Raw genomic sequence first — 18987 nt, 5'->3', positions numbered from 1 at the left:
AGAGAACTGGAGGTATTCCTGGAACCAAAACATCGTATCGATACCTGTTTCGAGTGCAAGTGCCAAGTGAGAGTGTGTCTGAGCAATGAAATCAGCTTGAAAATTACAGCAACAAATATGCTAAAGAAGGTGTTGGAGAGGCAGTGAATAATGTAATATAATCGATATTATATTTATAAAAAAATGTATTAAAACATTTGCATTTATATTTTGTTTTTAGATGCTATAACCATTTTATCAACCGTATCTTCAATCCACACTCTGAAGACAAAATTGTATGCTTTATCTATGAATCTTATTTTTATTTAATACAAAATTGTTCCAGCTTTTTAACTGCCATTGTTCAGCTATTAGCTGTTGATTTGTAATTTAAAGAAAAATTCGCGGGGACTCGATGCAACAGTAAATGTACAGTTACTTGTAAGCAAAAGCAATTCTACCTGCAGCAGCGAATGTCCGAATTGCCCCTGCCCTATGCAGAACTTCTAAGGAGCGAGCGAGATAAGGCGATTGAAAGAGAGCAAAGTTGTAGAGCGCTAGAAAAGTGATGGGGCGGGGGAGGCGGAATAGAGAGAGGAAAAAACTTTCGAGCGAGATAAAGCGATGTGAAGAGAGAATTGCATCAGGCAGCTAGAGCTTGGGCGCAACAAAGGTGCAGGAACGAAGAATAGATAGAGAGACGAAAGAACGGCCGCTGACGTGCGTAAGCAAAACAACAACTGTGTTTTAGGTACAGTGAGTAATGCAAATATGCGAACAATAGCGTTAGTTTACCTTCGGCTGTAGTTTATGAATTTAGAGACTAACTACCGGGCTGGGAAAACTTGTCGCTAGAACCACAAACTACAAATATTATTCGCTAATATTGCTAAAACTTTCACACAAAGTTACCTTCCATAAGAGGAAACACTAAATACATGTAACCAACATTCATTTATATCTGCACAATCACATCTTAAAGTCACTTTCCTTACTCGTACTCTCCTTTTATATGGTTTACTTTTTCTTTTGCAAACAATTCTCTGAAGCGAGCTACAAAAGCATTTCGACAAATCGTGATTTACGTTCGAAGCCGGAATAAAGAAGGAAAGTTGCACAAATATTGAAATATTATATCCATATTTATTGGAGCTGTCTCCGGACTGAGATGCGATCCGAAGCACACACAAAACAAACGCAAAGCCAGCGAGGAAATTGAATCAATGAATTTAGTGCGACCATCAGCAGAAATTACTTTTATGATAAAAAAGATACCAAAGCCCGGACCCAAAAAAGAGAAACCCATCCATCCATCCGTTAGCAGTGCCACCCCCATGGCAAAAAGGAACTGAACGCAACGGAAAAGGACAGACAGGACAAAGGAGCTGGAGCTGGAGCTGAAGCTATCTCATATCATAATAAGCGCTCATCAATTTCCATTAAATTTAATATGTCACACGGACCAAGGACAGTGACCGGAGAGTGACCATTCGAGTGGACAGGCAGTGTACCATCCGATTCTATCCTGTGTGCGGCCCCATGCCCATGCCCATGCCCATCATCATCGTAAAAAGTGAACGAACCATAAAAAAGCTTTTTCATAATTTTCCTCCACGAGTGTGGGGGTGCAGTGGGAAGTGCGCAAAAGCGGAAATAAAATATGATATGAGCTTGTAATAGATTTTTATCACTATTCGAGTGCAGAGTGTGGAGTGTGGTGGGTGGGAGGTGCGGAGGGAGGACTGTGGTCATTGTAACAAATGAGCGTGCTAAGTGAAAGTTTTGATTTATGCCGAAATAATATACGCCAGGGACTGACCTGCAAAATGGATAAGCATGATAGCCGGATAAAAAAACTAAAAGAAAATAAGAGAGAGAGAGAGAGAAAATTGCACACCAAATTTGAGGCAAACATGCAAACCCAGCGAAGACTTTTTGTCCTGTCTGTCTGCCAGTCTGTCCAGTGCCCCAAGGGGCAAAGACACAGACAGAGACAGAGAGCGAGTGTGGCAGCATTGACAGGGCATTGAATGGCAAATGTGTTGCAAGAATGACAATTGGCTATAATTCAATTTCAGTTCGGGCCAGCGATAAAAGTGCAATGGCTCCACCGAGCATGACCAATGGCCATTTGCTGGTGCATCTATGACTCAGTCCTATCTGCAGTTACTAGATACGTGCCTCACGGGTGGGCTACCTGCTGGCAGATCAAAATTAATTAGCAGCACTTCCATGCTAATGCAGATGCAGCGGCGGCGACATTTTATCAGCTTCAAACGCTTCCAGCTGCCTTCCCGATTTTTGCATTTTTCATACTTCAATAATTGAGGGTTACCATACGATACCTCTTGCCCCCCCCCCCAGCCCTGTCCGTAAACCCCATTGGGGAGCGGCAGCCAATAAAAGTTTAACGAGCATTACACACGCCGGTCGGGCACATAAAAAACTCTCTGTCCCATTTCCAAGGAATCATCATCATCGATGGATGGCTGGCTGGACGGCAGTCTGCGTTCTGGGTGGAAGGAATTGAGGTGAAATGTGTTTCCATAATTGATTAATTAATTAATTTTGAGGCCATTGCGAAATGATGGCAATATTTTCCAGACCCTGTCCAAACAAGGCATTCAAAGCGACCTTTTATGCCGAGTGGAAAGACACATAAAAAATGGTTTAAAGCTTTGATGGATGTAAAATATCTTTTAAAGAAATCCCTCTGCCCTCTTTTGGCTTATGCTAAAATGTTACTTAGTTTTATATGCTAAAAGTTCCAGCAAACGATGTCAAAATATGAACAAACTTTCCTCCACAGTTTATCTGATTCAGATGCAAAAAGGTGATGCGATTCCTTAGCGATTCTCTGAGTCTGCTGGGAAATAATTGCCTCGAGAATGCATCTATCAATATGTGAGTACCACAAATATGGATATGCAAACAACTCTCCCGCAAGCAGAAAGAGTAGGAGCAGAGAGAGGGTGCGAGTCGGACACATAACTAACTGGATTTCTCTCTCTCTCTCTCAGTGGAACAGGAAATGCTGCTGCAGCTCGTGCGGGTTCTATGTTGCCGAGAGTGTGGGACAAAGATGAAGCCGCGAGTGCAGAAATTGTGGCACTTGATATCCATAAATACGTCACAATGTGAAAGTCTCCTCCGGCAGCGGCAAAACGAGTCGCAGTCGCAGTCGCAGTCCCAACTCTCAGTCTGTTTCTATTTATGCAAAGTCGCAAAAGTCGCATTGACTGTCTTTGATGCCGGAGAGGGAGAAGTTGCAGTTGCAAGTGTTGCACAGCAGTCAGCAGTCAGCAGGCAGCAGATGCGACTGTCAGCAGCGGCATTCACTCTCTTATGAAATGGTTTTTGTCATTTATTTATCGCTTTTCCGCACACAAATGAAATCTGATTGAAATGTGTCTAAGGAGCTCCAGGCAGCGGGAGTTTCGGATTTTTGTGGGCTTCCTGGAACATCCTAGAGGCCTGGAGGCAACGACTTTTGCCTAATTTGGGCCTGAAGGCAGCAACATCAATTTGGCCAATTATATTGACACTTTCGCTCCGCTCCAAGCCAGCTTCAAGCCAGCTCCAAGCCAAAGCCAGCTCCGAAGCAACGGCAATCGGCATCAATCGACTCGAATCGCCGCTGCATGCAACATTCTACATTCAACATTCAACATTCAACATTCAACACTCATAGCCAGAACAATGTCCGACAAGCTGTGAGCTGCCAAGACTCGACTGAGAAATTGGCATATCTCCGCTTGACAATCAAATCTCGGCCTTAAATAGACGCAGTCCCCCAGTGCCAGACTCCCAGTCAACGCCTCTCGAATGCAGATGGCCCTAGCTCCAGCTCCAGCTCCAGCCCCAGCCCCAGCCCCGAACTGGAACTTGGAGTGTTCATCAATTCGCCACCGGACTCTGCGGGGCTCTGCCCTGTGGCTCGCTCTCTCGATGATGTCGCGATGACCAGGCCCCAAAAAGTGCCGCGCCGCGCCACAAACGCAATCTCTGTGAGATCAGCCGCTGCCGCTGGCTCAGCCTTTGGGCTAGAGATGCAACAATGGATGTGTGGCAACTGCGGTGATCGTGACACAAGTGCGAGGCTGCAGGCAACGCCTCACTCAGCGCCCCCGGAGCTGCTCAGCCCTCTGGGCCAGGGCTATCAGAGGTGCCGCGGCAATTTTTCAACACCCTGCAGCACGAGGCACAGCCTCAAGTTCTACTCACAGATATTGCAATTCGGTTATAAAAATTCTAACTGGAGCAATTGCAGTCAGAGCTCAGAGCTCAGAGCGCAGAGCTCAGAGGATCGCCGATCGCCGATCGCCTTGGCCGTTGTGGCAAGGTGGGTTACAAATTTGTTGCAAGTGACATTTACTCTGTTTTGCGCTCTGCCTGGCAGCCTCTTCATTTAGCCGCCAAATGGCCAAATGGCCAAATGGCGCACTCCAGTTTAGGCCCCAAAGTCTTGGCCACAGAGTGGCAGAGTCCCAGCCACAGCCCCCAGCTCGAGGCACTGCCACAGGTACAGGTACAGGCACAGGCACAGGTACGATAATGATCGTGAGAGAATTCATTGCGCTGATTGTTGCGACTCTCTCGTCTCGAATGGAATTTTAATGCAATCGCCGAGTGCTAATTTGTGTTTGCTGTTAATTATTATGGCCCAAGTCTGCCAATCTAGAGCTAGAACGAAAGCAAACCCAGGTGAGGGAGAGATGATCGTGGCCAGAAAGTTTCAAATTAAATGCCTCCAAATGATCTTACAAATATATTTATAAGGAAAAAATTGATCTGCCGTGCCTTTCCTAGTGCTGAAGTTGCCTTAAAATATTCTGCAAAAATATTATCACCCCATAAAAGCCATCAGTAATCCGATTCAAGCGCTTGAAAATGACACCAACTAATGTGCGTTATCTCTGAACAATCCAAACATAGAAACAAACACGAAAAGAGAAGTGCAGCCACTTTTCAATTCAGAATACAACTCCAACTGGTGCCTAGCTCCGGGGTGTTGCGCACAAAGTGTGCATAATAAAAATTTGAAGTCGCGCTAAATTGGGTGATAAAGTTGATCTGGGCACGATAAGGCCATTATAAATGCATTTAATGGCTAAATATTAAATGTATATTCGTGCTGTGCGACGATACCACGAGATCTTGTCGAGCAGATCCGCGGCTCCGTCGTGCTCCGTTGCGTTCTTGGGCGAAGCCAGAGGCCGGTTCTCGGACTCTGGTGTCAGGTGACAGGCTCTGTGTGGTGTGGCTGTGGTCATGCCTGAATTTATGAAGTTGTTTGCGCTTATTAAATTTTAAGTTGAACACTTTTACCGCCGCCTAGCGACCAGACATGCAACGCCACACTTGCCGGCAGCAGCACCAGCAGCAGCAGGCCTCTCGGCCCGTGTTCCCACTTGGCAGTTGGCGACAACTTGGCGTTGCCTCGCGATGCACAGATAAGATTCGGTTGCGACTGGTTAGTCCCCTTTCCGCTCTAACCCGCGGACTGGAGCAATTAGCCCGGTCGCTTCAAATGTGTTGAAAGATATTTGATGAATGGATATTTAGCGTGTCGTTCGGGGGCTACTTAAGTGCATAATTCGGAGGGTAATGCAAGGAGCTGCAGCAGAGGAGAGTTCACAGATCAAAGACATACTGGAAGAGCCACGAAAGTATGGCATTGAAGAGCAGAGAGAAGACTTGGAATAACATCTACCAAAGCGTTTCCTCTAAGCCCTTTTAGGCATGACTCCCACACATCTAAGGAAAAATCTCTACAGCCTCCAAGCCTCTTCCTTTGGTTCTCCTATTCATGAGGCTGACCTCGATGTATCCAATTTATTTACATTGAATGTACCATGCAGCCGGGCAATATTTCACGCCTTCAACTCGACTCGGACCGTCTCGAACCGACTCTATTAGATGCATTTTGCGACATTCAAATAAAGATGTCGCGGCGAATGAATTATGAATTATATCACGCGGCCCGCACCAAATTTGGTCAAATCCGGAAAAGCAAAAGCAACAGCAACAAAAAGATGCAAAAGACTTACACGAGGCAGAAGACAATGCCCCAGGCAGGGAGCTCTTGCCCGCCGCTGGCGCTGTGGCTGAACAATGACAATGGCCGCGACCACAAGAAATATGTAGGAACAACAACGACAACTACAGCAACAGCAACAGCAACAACAACAACAATAGGCAACTCCCAAGCCCGGGTCGGGGGTGGCACTGCAGCTGGAGCTGGAGCTGGACCTGGACCCGGTCTTGGACTTGAAGTTGGAGCCAAGTGGCGACGATATGCCAACGGCAACTGCCGCATTGTGTCGTTCTTTTGGATATCTTCATATGGCCATGAGGCCGTCCCCAGCCCATACCGTTCCGTTCTGTCCCACTGTGTTCCGTTCCGTTCCGTTCGGCTCCTGCCCGATCCGAACGCTGAGCATTTAGTTGCATTTATTTGTTGCTATTAACTGGCGCGCTGACGCTTATCGCCCAACGACCAAGTACAAGTCCACATCCACATCCACACATCCACATCCAAGTCGAATGCTAGACACGGAAAAAGGAAAAGCGCATGCGGCGAGAACAATTGCCTCGAGAGCAAACAAGGCAGCGCCCGCCCCCGCTAACAGGCAGGGCCGCCAGAACACAGGGAACACAGTTCGGACACTGGGCACAGTGGTTTGGGTTTGTAGAAATCGTGCATAAAAAGAGAAGAGTGTGGGAAAAGGGTGTAGAGTGCTCGAGGCTAAGTGGCGAAAGGAGTAGAAAAATGATTACCACTTATAAAAATCCAAGAAAATTATTAAAATATATTCCTTCAAATCACTTCCAGCTCTTATTCTTCCCTAGTCAGATGACACTTTTTCGCTTACTCCGCACCACTGTCCTACTGTTCTGGTCTCCCAGCTGCCTCCGCTGGTCGTGGCGCATGTATTGTTATCGCCTCCACGAGATGCGCGCGTCCAGGCTGCAGTCCCCAGGTCCAGTCTCCAGGCTGCAGTCTCCATCGAGTGCATTCTTATGCTATATTTCTCGTTCGATTCCCGGGCCGCTGCCGCTGCCTCTGCATGTGGGGCTGCTGCCGTCGCTCTGCTCATATGGCTCTCAAAAAAACGCCATGTTCATATCTCAGAATTGGTCTGCGGCTTCTGCTGGCTACCGTGGCCCATTCCCATTGTGACCCAGCAACTGTGGGAGGAGAGACAGAGAGAGAGAGAGAGAGAGTGCAGGGCGAGTGCTGGTGGTGCAGCCACTGTGGGAGCTTTTAATGTGCCTGGTAATGCTCATCGTAATTTTTCCACATTGACGCTGGCTGGCTGGCTGGCTGTCAGCTCTTTTTCCTTGGCTGCTGCTTCTGGCTGCTGGCTGCTGTTGCTCCTGCTCCATCTGGCTCCTTTAATCTGCATATCTTCATTTGACTCTGCCGCTCTCTGGCGCGCCGCTTTTAAATGCTCGGCGGCAAACCTGGCGGGGGCGACAGTGGCTTCAAATCCCCCTTCCCCTTCCCCGCCCCCTACCTTTTGCTGTTTGGCGTTTTTAGCAAAATAATGAGAATCATGATTTCTGCTCTGCGGTTCTCGGGCTCGCTCTCGGTCGCCCGTTTCCTTTCGGTTTCTGTCCGGTCCGACGCGATTTTCAGTTTTTACGCCATTTTATTTGACTCTTTTTTTTTTGTTTGGGTGCCAGTCCCGGTTCCCCGCAGTTTTATTCGCTTTGTGTGTACAAATTGATATGCAAATTTTTGAGTAGCTCTGCCGTGGGTTCTGGTCTGAGAGCGGGCTGTGCTCCTGCTTTTGCCTCCGCTTCTGGATCCGTGGAGCCTCCTCAGTGCTGGCTGTACTTATCGTGGCCGAAATGAAATGCTACGGGGGTAACCAAGGTTAATTAGTCCCAAAGTGTTGGCCACTACACAGCCAGCCAGCCAGGGATGTCATCTGGGTACCAGCCTGGTCTATGGAGAGTGGCATGGAGACTGGGGACTCTGCATGTGTGGAAGATTTAGTGGCCATTTGTAGCCACACTTCATCTTCAAAATGCTGCGCGGCTTAATGAGCTCGATAAGAGCAGAAACACACCAAAAGAGATTTATTTCTTAGCAATGAAATTTGCATAAAACTCGTAAGAAAAAATAGCACATAAATAATTATTTATATATAATTATAAGTAATAACTGCTTTTGCTTGAAGGTGTCAATCTCTGGCAATTGTTAATAATTATTAGACTCAATATGAATGTCGTGAATGTTTAATGGAAGTACAGCCAGAGAACGGATCGCGTGACTCAAACGTTTAAGGCCAAGTCAAAATCAATCAACTTTTACTTGTTACGTAGGAGACATGTAATTACATATGTACATACATACATTTTTACATACATATTTGGTTTTTTTTATAATAATTTATGATATATTTAAAGTGTTTTAAGTGTAAGAATGCTGAGTATATAAAACTTTTGGTATGAAAAAAATGCTGATAACATTTTTCAAAATATATAAAAGCTTTTTCCAACTTTGAATATTATTTGTAAATTCATTTGAACATATTTTAGGCTTAAACTAATCCCTTTAAATTGTCTGTAGTGTGCTCCAAAACTTGCTGCAAAACACTCAAAAAGGCAATCGATAGATGAGCGGCGTCTGACATCCATCCCTCGGACAACATTGAACTGTTAGACCGCAGAAGTGACACTCCATCTGCACAAAGCTGCAGATACAGATATGCACAGATATACCCACAGATACACACACATACAGTTGCAACCCACACATAATCCCATTAAGGATTTGCCGAAATCATTCCAGCCAGACGGAAGTGCCCCAACCCCAACCCAGACCATCCTCAACTTGCGTCATCATCATCTCCATTTTGATAAGTCCACTTTACATATTGCTGCCTGCCGCTTGCCCCATTGCTGCCGATGCTGCTGCAACATGGCCACAATAATCTTGGCTGCTCTTTGGTGCCCCACCACACCTCTGCCGACCCCTCGAGAGTGCGGCAAACAAGTTTCTGCACTCGCATAATCTGCATGAACCATAATTTTATTGAGAGCACGCCTGCCAATAAATAACTCTGTCCCAGAGAGATATCCACCTAGTCCCTCCCCGCACACCGTTCGGCAGCCGTGGCCATTTATTAATATGAAAATCTACAGAGAAGCCGCAAGAGTCGAAGAGCTTCTGTTGTGTGCTGCTCTCCCCTCCCTCTGGCTGTGTGTCGTCGCAGCCGCCAACGGCCACTCGCTCCCCCCGCTAAACACATTACACGATAGCAGCAAATGGGAGCCAACGTCATCGTCCACATCCAGAGAGACCCGAGACCCATACTGCTGTTGCTTCGTCTTCATCCTCATTGTTATCGGAATGCTGGGCCATAAGCAACGACCCGGCCACTGGCGAGTTAAACAGGCCGCCATCCTCATTCCCATTCCCATTCCCATTCCGTTCCCCCTTTGCCATTCTCATTCTCCCATTCTCTCTCATCGTCAAGCGGCAGCGATGGACCGAGTCGAAAGCAATTTCAATTTCATGTTATCCGCAAAATATTCATTTTAATATCTCTTCAATCCGCACACACACAAAGCGAGCTCCGGAGATGCCTGTTCCCCACTCAGTTCCCCTCTATGCCGGGGATGGTGTGCCTGTGTACACGCCTTATGGAAGCTGCGCATACACAAATATGATATCCATAAATCTCGCTAATAACCAATCCAGGGCCAGTGTTCAAAATGCAAATTGTTCATGTTGTCTGGGCCCTGCTGTGGTTTCTGCCCATATTGGTGGTTGGTCCCTGGCTCCGACTGCGTCGGTGCGCTGCCATGGTCGCTGCTCCTTTGCGCTGGTCTAGCCCCAAACCTGCCCCTGCCACACAGCTTAGCATATGAAATGTTGTTGTGCACTACCCCGAGCACATAATCCTGCTATGTGAGGGGAGATTGCTTCCATTTGGCACTTTCGGGGCATAATCATAATGCATGCAACCCCATCGGCTCCAACCCTTAACGCATTTCTATTGCAGTCATTTCCCCTCCTGCTGGCTTGCAAAGTTACAGCTGCGGTGCTGGCGGTTTTCCATTTTATTTCCAGCGAATGTGCCAGTCCCTGGGCTAGACACAAACCTCAGCGAAGCGGTCCATAATCGCACATACGAGAGAGAGAGAGACAAGTGCTTGGGTCTGGGCAGCGCGTTCATTGTGGTGCTCGAATCGATTTAGATAGAAATGTTGCTACTTGTTGGGGTTTAACATGGATTTTTGGAGTACAAATAAATCCCCTCTTTCAGTACATCTTCCATTTCTTAGCTTACATCTAATTTCGGCATAATTATTCGATTTGCTTCGACTTTGACCTGGGTTCGTACAGTACCAAACTGTAGAAAGAAACAATTGCTGGGTTGCAGTACTTATTGTAATCGTCTCGACCTCGATGACCTCTGTTCAGGCCTCTAATCCTTTGGTAAAACTCGTTAAGCATTAATGCCACTAGTCGCCACTGGGGGATAGTAACAATTTTAATAAATTACCGTTTGCTTTGTCAAATTAGAATATTATTTATTTAGAATGTAAATATGAACAAGTTGACCACAGACGCAGCGCCAGAGCCAGAGCCAGGGCCAGGCCCTGCCATTTTAGCCATTTTATACGAACTTTTGCCACAGAGCCAAACATTTTCCCTAACACAGACAGACGTGTGTGTGTGTGTGTGTGTGGGAAATGGGAAGTGCAAACATTTATCGACACGCACATTTGCTTTGGCCAGAGAGCGACCTCCCATTTGGGTATCCTGTTTCTCTGCAGCGTCGTCATTAATATTTATGCAGTGCCCGACAGCCGAGGACTGGGTGCACTTTTTCGCAACACACACAAATTGCAGTTACATTAGAAATGTAATTATTATTTTAATTGGACTGCAATGCTCATTTGTTTAGTGGGCACGATAGGGGAGGGGGGCACTGAAATTGCTGTGCCGCCTCCGTGTTTGTCCGCACGGCGGCCACAAATAATAAATGGACGAAATAGTAGCCGCTCGGTCGGGTCGGTGGGTGCTGCCATTTGGTTGTCGGTTAACCGAGTCACTGTAAATATGAATAATTTCGGACGATGCTGGTGGTTCCGCTTTTCCACTTATCAAATTAGTCGCAGCTTTCCCAATTCACTCAATTTCTGTCTCTCTCTCTCTCACTCTCTCTCTCTCTCTCTATGCCTGTCCGTTGTATTCTGTCCAGCTTTGGCCTGTGCAGTCGCATCATAAAAATACATTTAGCGGAGTTAACCCTTAACTGTGTATGAGCAGCTTTTTTGGGTGGGAAAGAAATGACATTAATAATTTAACTAGAGTTTATATAAGTAACAGACCTAAACTAATATCAACTTAGTGGGTACAAATATTCACACGACTTAAGTGAAACTCCCGCAAGCCAAATGTTGCACAAATTAGTGCAAAGATCATTGGTACGCTTTTACCTAGCACCCACACTGAAGGGTTAACATTTTGCTATTACTCTGCAGAAGAGGAGCCTCTTCTTCTTCTTCATTACTGTTCTTCCCTCTTTAGCCTTTGCCTGTTTCCCACGTGTTGGCTGCATCATTGTCGTCGCTCCGCCCCTGCATAACAACTTTTATAATTTCGCTGCACTCGGCTGTCGACTCTCGGCTCCTTTCAGGGTTCTTCCAATCAACGCAAAGTGCAAAACGCGTTCCGCCCCAGCAGCCAGCAAGCAGCACCCAGTTCCCACTTCTTGGTTCCCATACCCAAACCCCTTTCCTCCTCCTGCCTGCCATGGGTTGCATCTGCGAGTGCCAGCTGCCGGATTCAAATTCAATAATTTTTTTGCAGCTCTCACGTCCCCGTCGCTGAAATAATGATGATGTTCGCTTCATTTTTCCTGTTTTCGATTCTTCCATTTTTGTTTCATTTGGCGTCTTTACAGCGTCCCCCCACAGCCATCCCTCGCCCAACAGTTTCGCTGAGAGCTGAGTAGGGGAATGGCCTGGCAGTGGAACGGGCAATAGTAATGGGAATGGGAATGGGAATGGGATGATGCTTGGAACTACGAATGGTGGAGCTCACCTTAAATGACGACACGAACCCAACTGATGGCTCTCTGGCATTTCGCAAATACAGCAGAGATGGCAACATTTCAATAACGAATTCTGTTCTTCAATTTCGGAATGGGAACTAACGCTGAGAGCAGAAAGTAATGTCAAACATTTCCTAAGAACGGTATTCATAGACGGATGCTACATAATCTATTAAAACTTAGACAAAATATAACATAAATTGAATCGGAATCTTGCTGAATTATTTAATTCCTTCAAATATTTGCAGGAATCTACACCGACTGCATATTTTGCAGCGGCTAATCAAGCAAGGCATCAACCATTCAGATGCAAAAACTAACTCTTTCCAGCTGTCCTCGCAGCAGTCTCAGTCGAACATCTACATAGCCTTTCACTCTGCCCCTCTACCCTGTGGCTCCATGTCGCCAAATCGTTGAGGTTTTTTTTCTGTTGCTCGCTGCCTGCCTGCCTGCCTGCCTGCAAGGCCGCCAACAAAATGATTTGTTTGAAGTTTGATAAGCGGATGAGACTGTCGACGGCATCATCGTACTACTCCATGGGCATTGGATGGCAGGCAGGAGTACGTTCGAGTATCTGAGTATCTGAGCATCGACAACCGCAGCAGCAACAACAATAACTAAATGACTTTTGTTTCATGCGGAGGATGTATGATTGCAGTCGCTGGAGATGGAGATGGAGATGGAGCTGGATCTGGAGTTGGAGTTGGAGGTTTTGTTGCTGCTGCTGTTGTCATGGCAGTAGCTGGATGACAATCCATGTCGCTGTCGTCAACATCAGCGATGACTGCGACAACGACGCAGCGGCAGCAGCAGCAGCAGCAGCAGCGCTGATCCACATCCACATTGCAATCGGCGCAATCAATACTTTGTTAGTTTTGAGCAACATGTTGCTGCGATGCATCTGAGTCTGAGTTGTTGTTGCTGTTGCTGTTACGTTTTGGTATGCAAAAAGGCAACTTTTGTTATCTTCATGACAATCATTGGACCGGCTCATCCGTGTGCCACAATTGCTCGTTCGTTTTTGCGCTTGATTGTCTTCTGTCTCTCTGCCTCGTGTTGCTGTTGCTGCTGTTGCTGTTGCTTCCCCTGCTGTTGCCTCTGCTGATGATGATGATGGTGGAGCCTCGAAATGGCGGCCGCTGATATGGCCGCCTCAGCCAATGTCGATGCAAAGATGCCGATGCTTGATGATGATTATTGTAGTTCAATATTTGCCTTATGGCCATTTCGCAACCGGAGCTCCGAGCTCCGTTTTTGTCGTTGCTCGACGATGGATATTTTTTTTTTGTTGCCACTGCCTCAGCCTTTGGCTGTGGGCTTTGCTGGCTGCCTGCCGTTGCAAGTTGTCAGTTGCATTCACATCAAATTAAATTGTATTTTGCAAAATAAATGAAATTAAAAGGAATGACAACGAGGAGCAGCGACAAGTGGAGCGGAGCCAGTGCCGTGGATCGGAGTGCAGCCAACTGCAGCCGACTTTTTGCCTTCTTCTCTTCTCTTCTCCCCTCTCCACTCCTCTCTGGCAAGTTCATATGCAATTTATGTTCCTTTCATTGTTTTTGCCATTCGCATGTCCGCTCTCATCCGTCTCCGTCTCACTGAACCTGTCAGCGTACATCTATCTCGCTCTCTTTCCTGCTCTCTTGTTGGATCTCCTTTTACGGCGGAGTACAAAAAAGCAAACTTCCAGAGCTGACCATGCCCCTTTGGTTGGGTCTGTGGCACCAATTGAGTCGTTGCTGGGGTCGCAAATTGCTGGCTGCATTTGCTGGATTTTCCTTTGGCACTTTTCATAGTGGAACTCATGGCGACAGGTGCAGGAAAGAGTATCGGACTGCCAGGATGATTAGAAGGAATCAACGTAAAAACAGTTAAGGAATTTCTATGGAATATAAGCAACAACATGAAAGGAAGAATGTTTTTGTACTCAAGAACGAGTTCCAAAGCTGTGCAGCTAAATCTGTGGCATTATAATAATATTCAGAACTTTCACTAGAATTATCTTCGATTTGCTCTCCATCTGCAGGGAGACTTACCTCTTGCCATCAATGCCCTCATCCTCCTCCTCCTCCTCATCCTCATGCGTGTATCCATCTATGTATTTATCTATCTATGGCAGCTAAAAATATATCTCCCGCTCGGCCACATCCACATACGTGGACTGGCAGTAATAAATTTATAAAGCTTGATATTATCGCGGCATCGTAATCGTAACTCACTCCCCTCGGCAGCGCACTGCTCCCCTCCCCGCCCAGCGATTGCGTTTGGAGTTCCTCCATCATTTGCATTTGAAGGAAACGGTGGATGCCACACGCACACAAGTGGGAATGAGGCAGTGTTGGAATGGGAATGCTAAGAAATGGGAGTAGGACTGGGACGGGGGCAGATGTGTACCTCTATAAGCCATCATCCGAATGATGATGTTCAATTGCAGCGCACCCGAAAGTATTTCCAGAATCGATCCATAAAGGTGTGAAAATACCTACAACAAAGCAACCAAAGAGAGACAGAGAGCAAGAGCTGGATTGATGAGGGCGCTGAAAATGCTGTTTGCCCCAAAAGGCAGTGGCAAATGCCACCCAAAGCCCGCTGCAGACTCCGGCTGTCATTAGCGGTATTCAAATCATAACATAAATACACTTGTCGTCTGTCGAGAGCTCATGTGGCACGAGGCTCGTGGCATGAAGGCAAGATTATGACAGAGTGATGTCGGGGAAAGGGTAGGGGCCGCCGCCTGTCTGGCTGCCGTTTGTCGAGCAACTTGTTGGCTGCATTTTCATTTTGATAACTTGTCAAAATAGTCTGGAGTCTCGAGTGCCACCTCCCGGGGCATGATAAATGCGGCCAGACAGCGAGAAAGCCTGAAAACACTGACAAAGTGTTGAATGTTTGTGCCACTTTATTATTGCCATTAAATGAAGTCGAGTGCTCCTGGGTCGCAGTCGCAGACTCTGCCCTTCCCCTTTTGTGTCAGTTGTCTTTACGAGTCTGCTGGGGTCGCATATGCATAAAGCTGCGCCACTTTTCTGCCATAAACTTGTCAGGCAATGTCATAAAATCAACGAATCCTCCCTCAAACCCTTGACCAGCCAAATCGAAGCCAAATATATTGGTGGCTGGAACACATCCCTGCCCCTGCCCCTGCCCCTGCCCTGAGTCCTTGGGGATTGCCACAAATTATTGTTGTAATATTTGCCCAAAAATTATTCCGCCGGACAGCGGATATCGATTGGCCAAAGCGAAACTTTGTCCTAGGTGGGGCACCGGCTCGGCACTTACCTTAATGCCTCCAACTGATTGGAATATGATATCCGCATGGGTTTTAATGGCACTGACTCTGCCTTTTATTTATTTACAAGTTCAATTTTTGGGCCACACTGCTCTCCAGGGTCACATCTGCCACTGCCCCATGCCCGGGTACTCCCAACTAATAAAGTCTTCTCCCGTGCCGCTGCTCGCTGGCTGCCGATTCTTCTTATTCTCCGGGACACGGCTTAATTTGTTAGACGTTATCGCTTCCGCTTAAAGCCAACTACCGACGACTGCAACAAAATGCATTTGTCGAGTGGCAAACTGCAACTGCAAACAGGCTGCAGGGGCAACTTGTTTGTGCAGCGTACAGTGGAGCAGGGGCACGGGCAGGGGCACGGTCACGTGCAGCGTGCAATAAGCGAAACATATTCGCATGTTGTCCGATCGGCAACGCTCGCGTTATCGATACTTGGCGTGGCCTTGGCGGATCGACAGAGGCTGCGGCTTGGGTGTGGCTTGGCTTGGCTTGTGGGGGGAAAACACTGATATCGGGATGTGTGTACACGGAGGGTCGATCTATGCATACATACATATGTATGTACATATTTACATATCTATGAATGTAAGTCAATGTACTGAAAAGAGGATCAGTTACGTTTCTGCATGGGAGAGTTGGGATGCATAAGTTGGGTAAACAGTTTAGTGGGCAATTAAGGTTTTTGATGTTGGATTGGGAGATTGGGAGTGTTAGATATTGCGCACAAATGCATGTCTCCAAACATGCCAATAAGTTTCTATAACAGCCCATGAAGCAACTATAAAGGAGGACTCGTCATCGGCAGCGTTCCTCGGGTCATTTCCCCCCGAGCTTAGTGCTTCAGGCGCACACTCCATTGTCGTTTGACTAACACTTACAGCGAGAGCCCTTTCACTCGCACTTATTGACAGCATTGTTACTTTTCCCTCTAAAAAGCTGACGGGTCCTCCTTTATAGTTGCTTCATGTTACAGCCTACGAGTGCCGCCCGCACACTTAAAGTTAGAGTAAGAGAGAGCGCTTGCTCAATTATGCGTTGGAGTCAGTGAGTAGACGTCGCTGCTGCTGTTGCTCTTTGCTGTCGGTAACCACAGAAGCTTTTAGTGACTTTCTACTGCATGCGAATTTTTGCAATAGCGAGAGAGTTGATGACAATAACAAGGCAGAAAGTGTAGCTTCAATATGGAATACTTTTTGACTCACATGGTTCACAGTGGCTTCTATGATTAAACTAAAGAAAGTGTATTAATACCTTCTTGTGATTTATATTTAGTTAGCCAGCTACTCATAATTGCGTTCCACAATCGGCAACCATCTTGAAGAGAGCACAACCAGTCGCCCAACTGCGACAGCAACAACATAAACAGTGTGCGCGTGGAAGGGGGTGTGAGACAGAGAGAGTGAGAGAGGAATGGGCAGATCAACAAGAGTAGCAACAGGGACAACATGAATAATCCATTTTTCGAAACACTTGTCCAGTCTACAGAGCACAGCCTCTCCACAGAGCGAGTCTGCCTCAACGATCATAGATATAAAGACAGTCTGTCTGTCTGTCCAGTCCTGTACCTCTCTCCATCGTAGGTGTTGTCTAGATCTTGGCCACGCATACGAGACTCAGACTCAGACTCAGAGCAGGAGCTGAAGCTGAAGCTGGAAATTCAAGGCTGTCGCAGCGACACCCCAGCGTCGAGATTAAAGATTCCTCCATAAACAAACAAGCGAAATAATTGAGGCAAAATTGAAGCAAACTACCCGAACTGTTTGCTGCAACACAGAATGCAACTGAAGGTGGTGTGGATACGGGGGGAAAACCAGTTCGGAATGCTCGATGCAACAATTAGCACGGTATTTGTGGGTGCCATAAAACGCGCTACACGATGGCCGCATGTTCTTTGGGGACTTGCAAACCCATTCTCATTTCCATTTTCATATCAATAAAAAGCTCGGATGGCTTTTGCAACAAACGGTACTCATACCTGTAAATGAGAGAGCGCGGGAGAGAGAGAGAGAGAGAGAGTAGCCTGCCTGGCGCCACTCGGCGGCACCCAATTAGACACACTTCAAAGTACTCCACGGTATGCCCGCCTCGCTCTTGGTGGCCATCAAACGAATGCAAGCAAAATTATTCCACTCATAATTCCACAACCCCAGGGGACAGATGGATGGAGGATGGAGGGGACTGCGGCCGGGCTTGGGTTATTATTCATAGACCATTTTCGGACGACGCGTCGAGCGAGAGAGGCGGTTTCTCCGATTCTCCCTCGTCGCTGCAGCAGACGAAACTTAATTACTCGAATAGATCAAACAAATTGCACGCAAAATAAATTTAATCCACACACAGCCCACAGCACATTTAGCAGAGAAAAGAACCAGCCAGAAATGAGGTTATTAAGATGCTCGCAAAAAGGCAGCCAGACAGGCAGGGAGTGGGGTGAGAATTATGATCGTGAAAATGACGTCTGCGGCATCATCGTGATCTTGAAAATTGCCCCGTGCTACACCCAGACATGCCACAATATCTCATCGCTCATTTTCGATGCAGGAGGCCGGGATTCGTTAGTGGAAAAACGATCAGCAGTCCGGACTCCTTGCCGTTGCGAAGAGTTAATGGCTCCAGTCTTGGGGCTGTTAATAGTTTCAGCTCCCAGCATCCAGCTCCCGGGTTTCCCTTCTGACACTTTACGGCCGGAGTTGCATATGAAATATGTGCGCCCATGAAATGAGCTAAATTTCTTGGGAAAAGTGCAACATTGTGGAAAATGGAATTACCATGCCATACCAATGCAACAATTCGGTGGCGGGAATGTGTGGGTTGAGGCAGAGGCAAAGGCCGAGGTGTTTATGGACAAGTTGAAGGCTGACAAAGTGAGAGGGGAAAAAATACACAAAAAAGGAAGGGATCTATAGGACAAGTGTGTCTTTCATTGATTTTGGAAATTGTTACACAAAGATTTGAGGAATTATTAAATAGATTCTGCAATACAAATTTTGAAATAAAAATGTGTAAAATAAAAACGAATTTCTTAAACTTTTAAAATGTTGTTCGTGTTGTCTAACTTGACTTACTTTCTTTGCTTAGTGTAGAATGCATCATAACAGAAAGTATTCCACTTTCTAGAGTCTAGAAATGTACAAAAATTTCGTTGTCTTTCCACACTAATGCCCTGGCCCATTGTTTCGTGGCAGACAACAACGCCTGTCATATTCAGCGAACATTTATAATTTGCGGCGACAAGTCATGTTGTTGCGGTCTAGAAATGATTATTTCTTACACGGAAAGAAAGGCGCAGGCAGAGGCAGAGGCAGAGGCAGAGGCTGAGGCTGCCAAAATGACAAGGGAATAATTAAAAGTTTTGCGCCAGGCGACAATTTCGTCTGGGCTGCAAGTAAATGAATCAACAAAAAAAAAGAGAAAACATCTGTTGGACAGACTAATGGCAGGGGATAGTGCGGGGCTTGGATGCCCAGGCGAGGGCGGAATGATGAATGGGCTGCGCGTGGCATGTGGCATGATCAGAGACGTTGAACACTTACCCAGAGCTGCTGCCAATTTGCATGAATTTATTGAACCCATCCACTCCATTGTGTATCCAAGGAATGCAGCCCACTTCCCGGAAGAGAAATGTCAGGGAATAATTCT

This window comes from Drosophila guanche, unplaced genomic scaffold (genome assembly GCF_900245975.1).
Source record: "Drosophila guanche unplaced genomic scaffold, DGUA_6, whole genome shotgun sequence".
Classification (NCBI taxonomy): domain Eukaryota; kingdom Metazoa; phylum Arthropoda; class Insecta; order Diptera; family Drosophilidae; genus Drosophila; species Drosophila guanche.
This window is presented reverse-complemented; position numbering follows the sequence as displayed.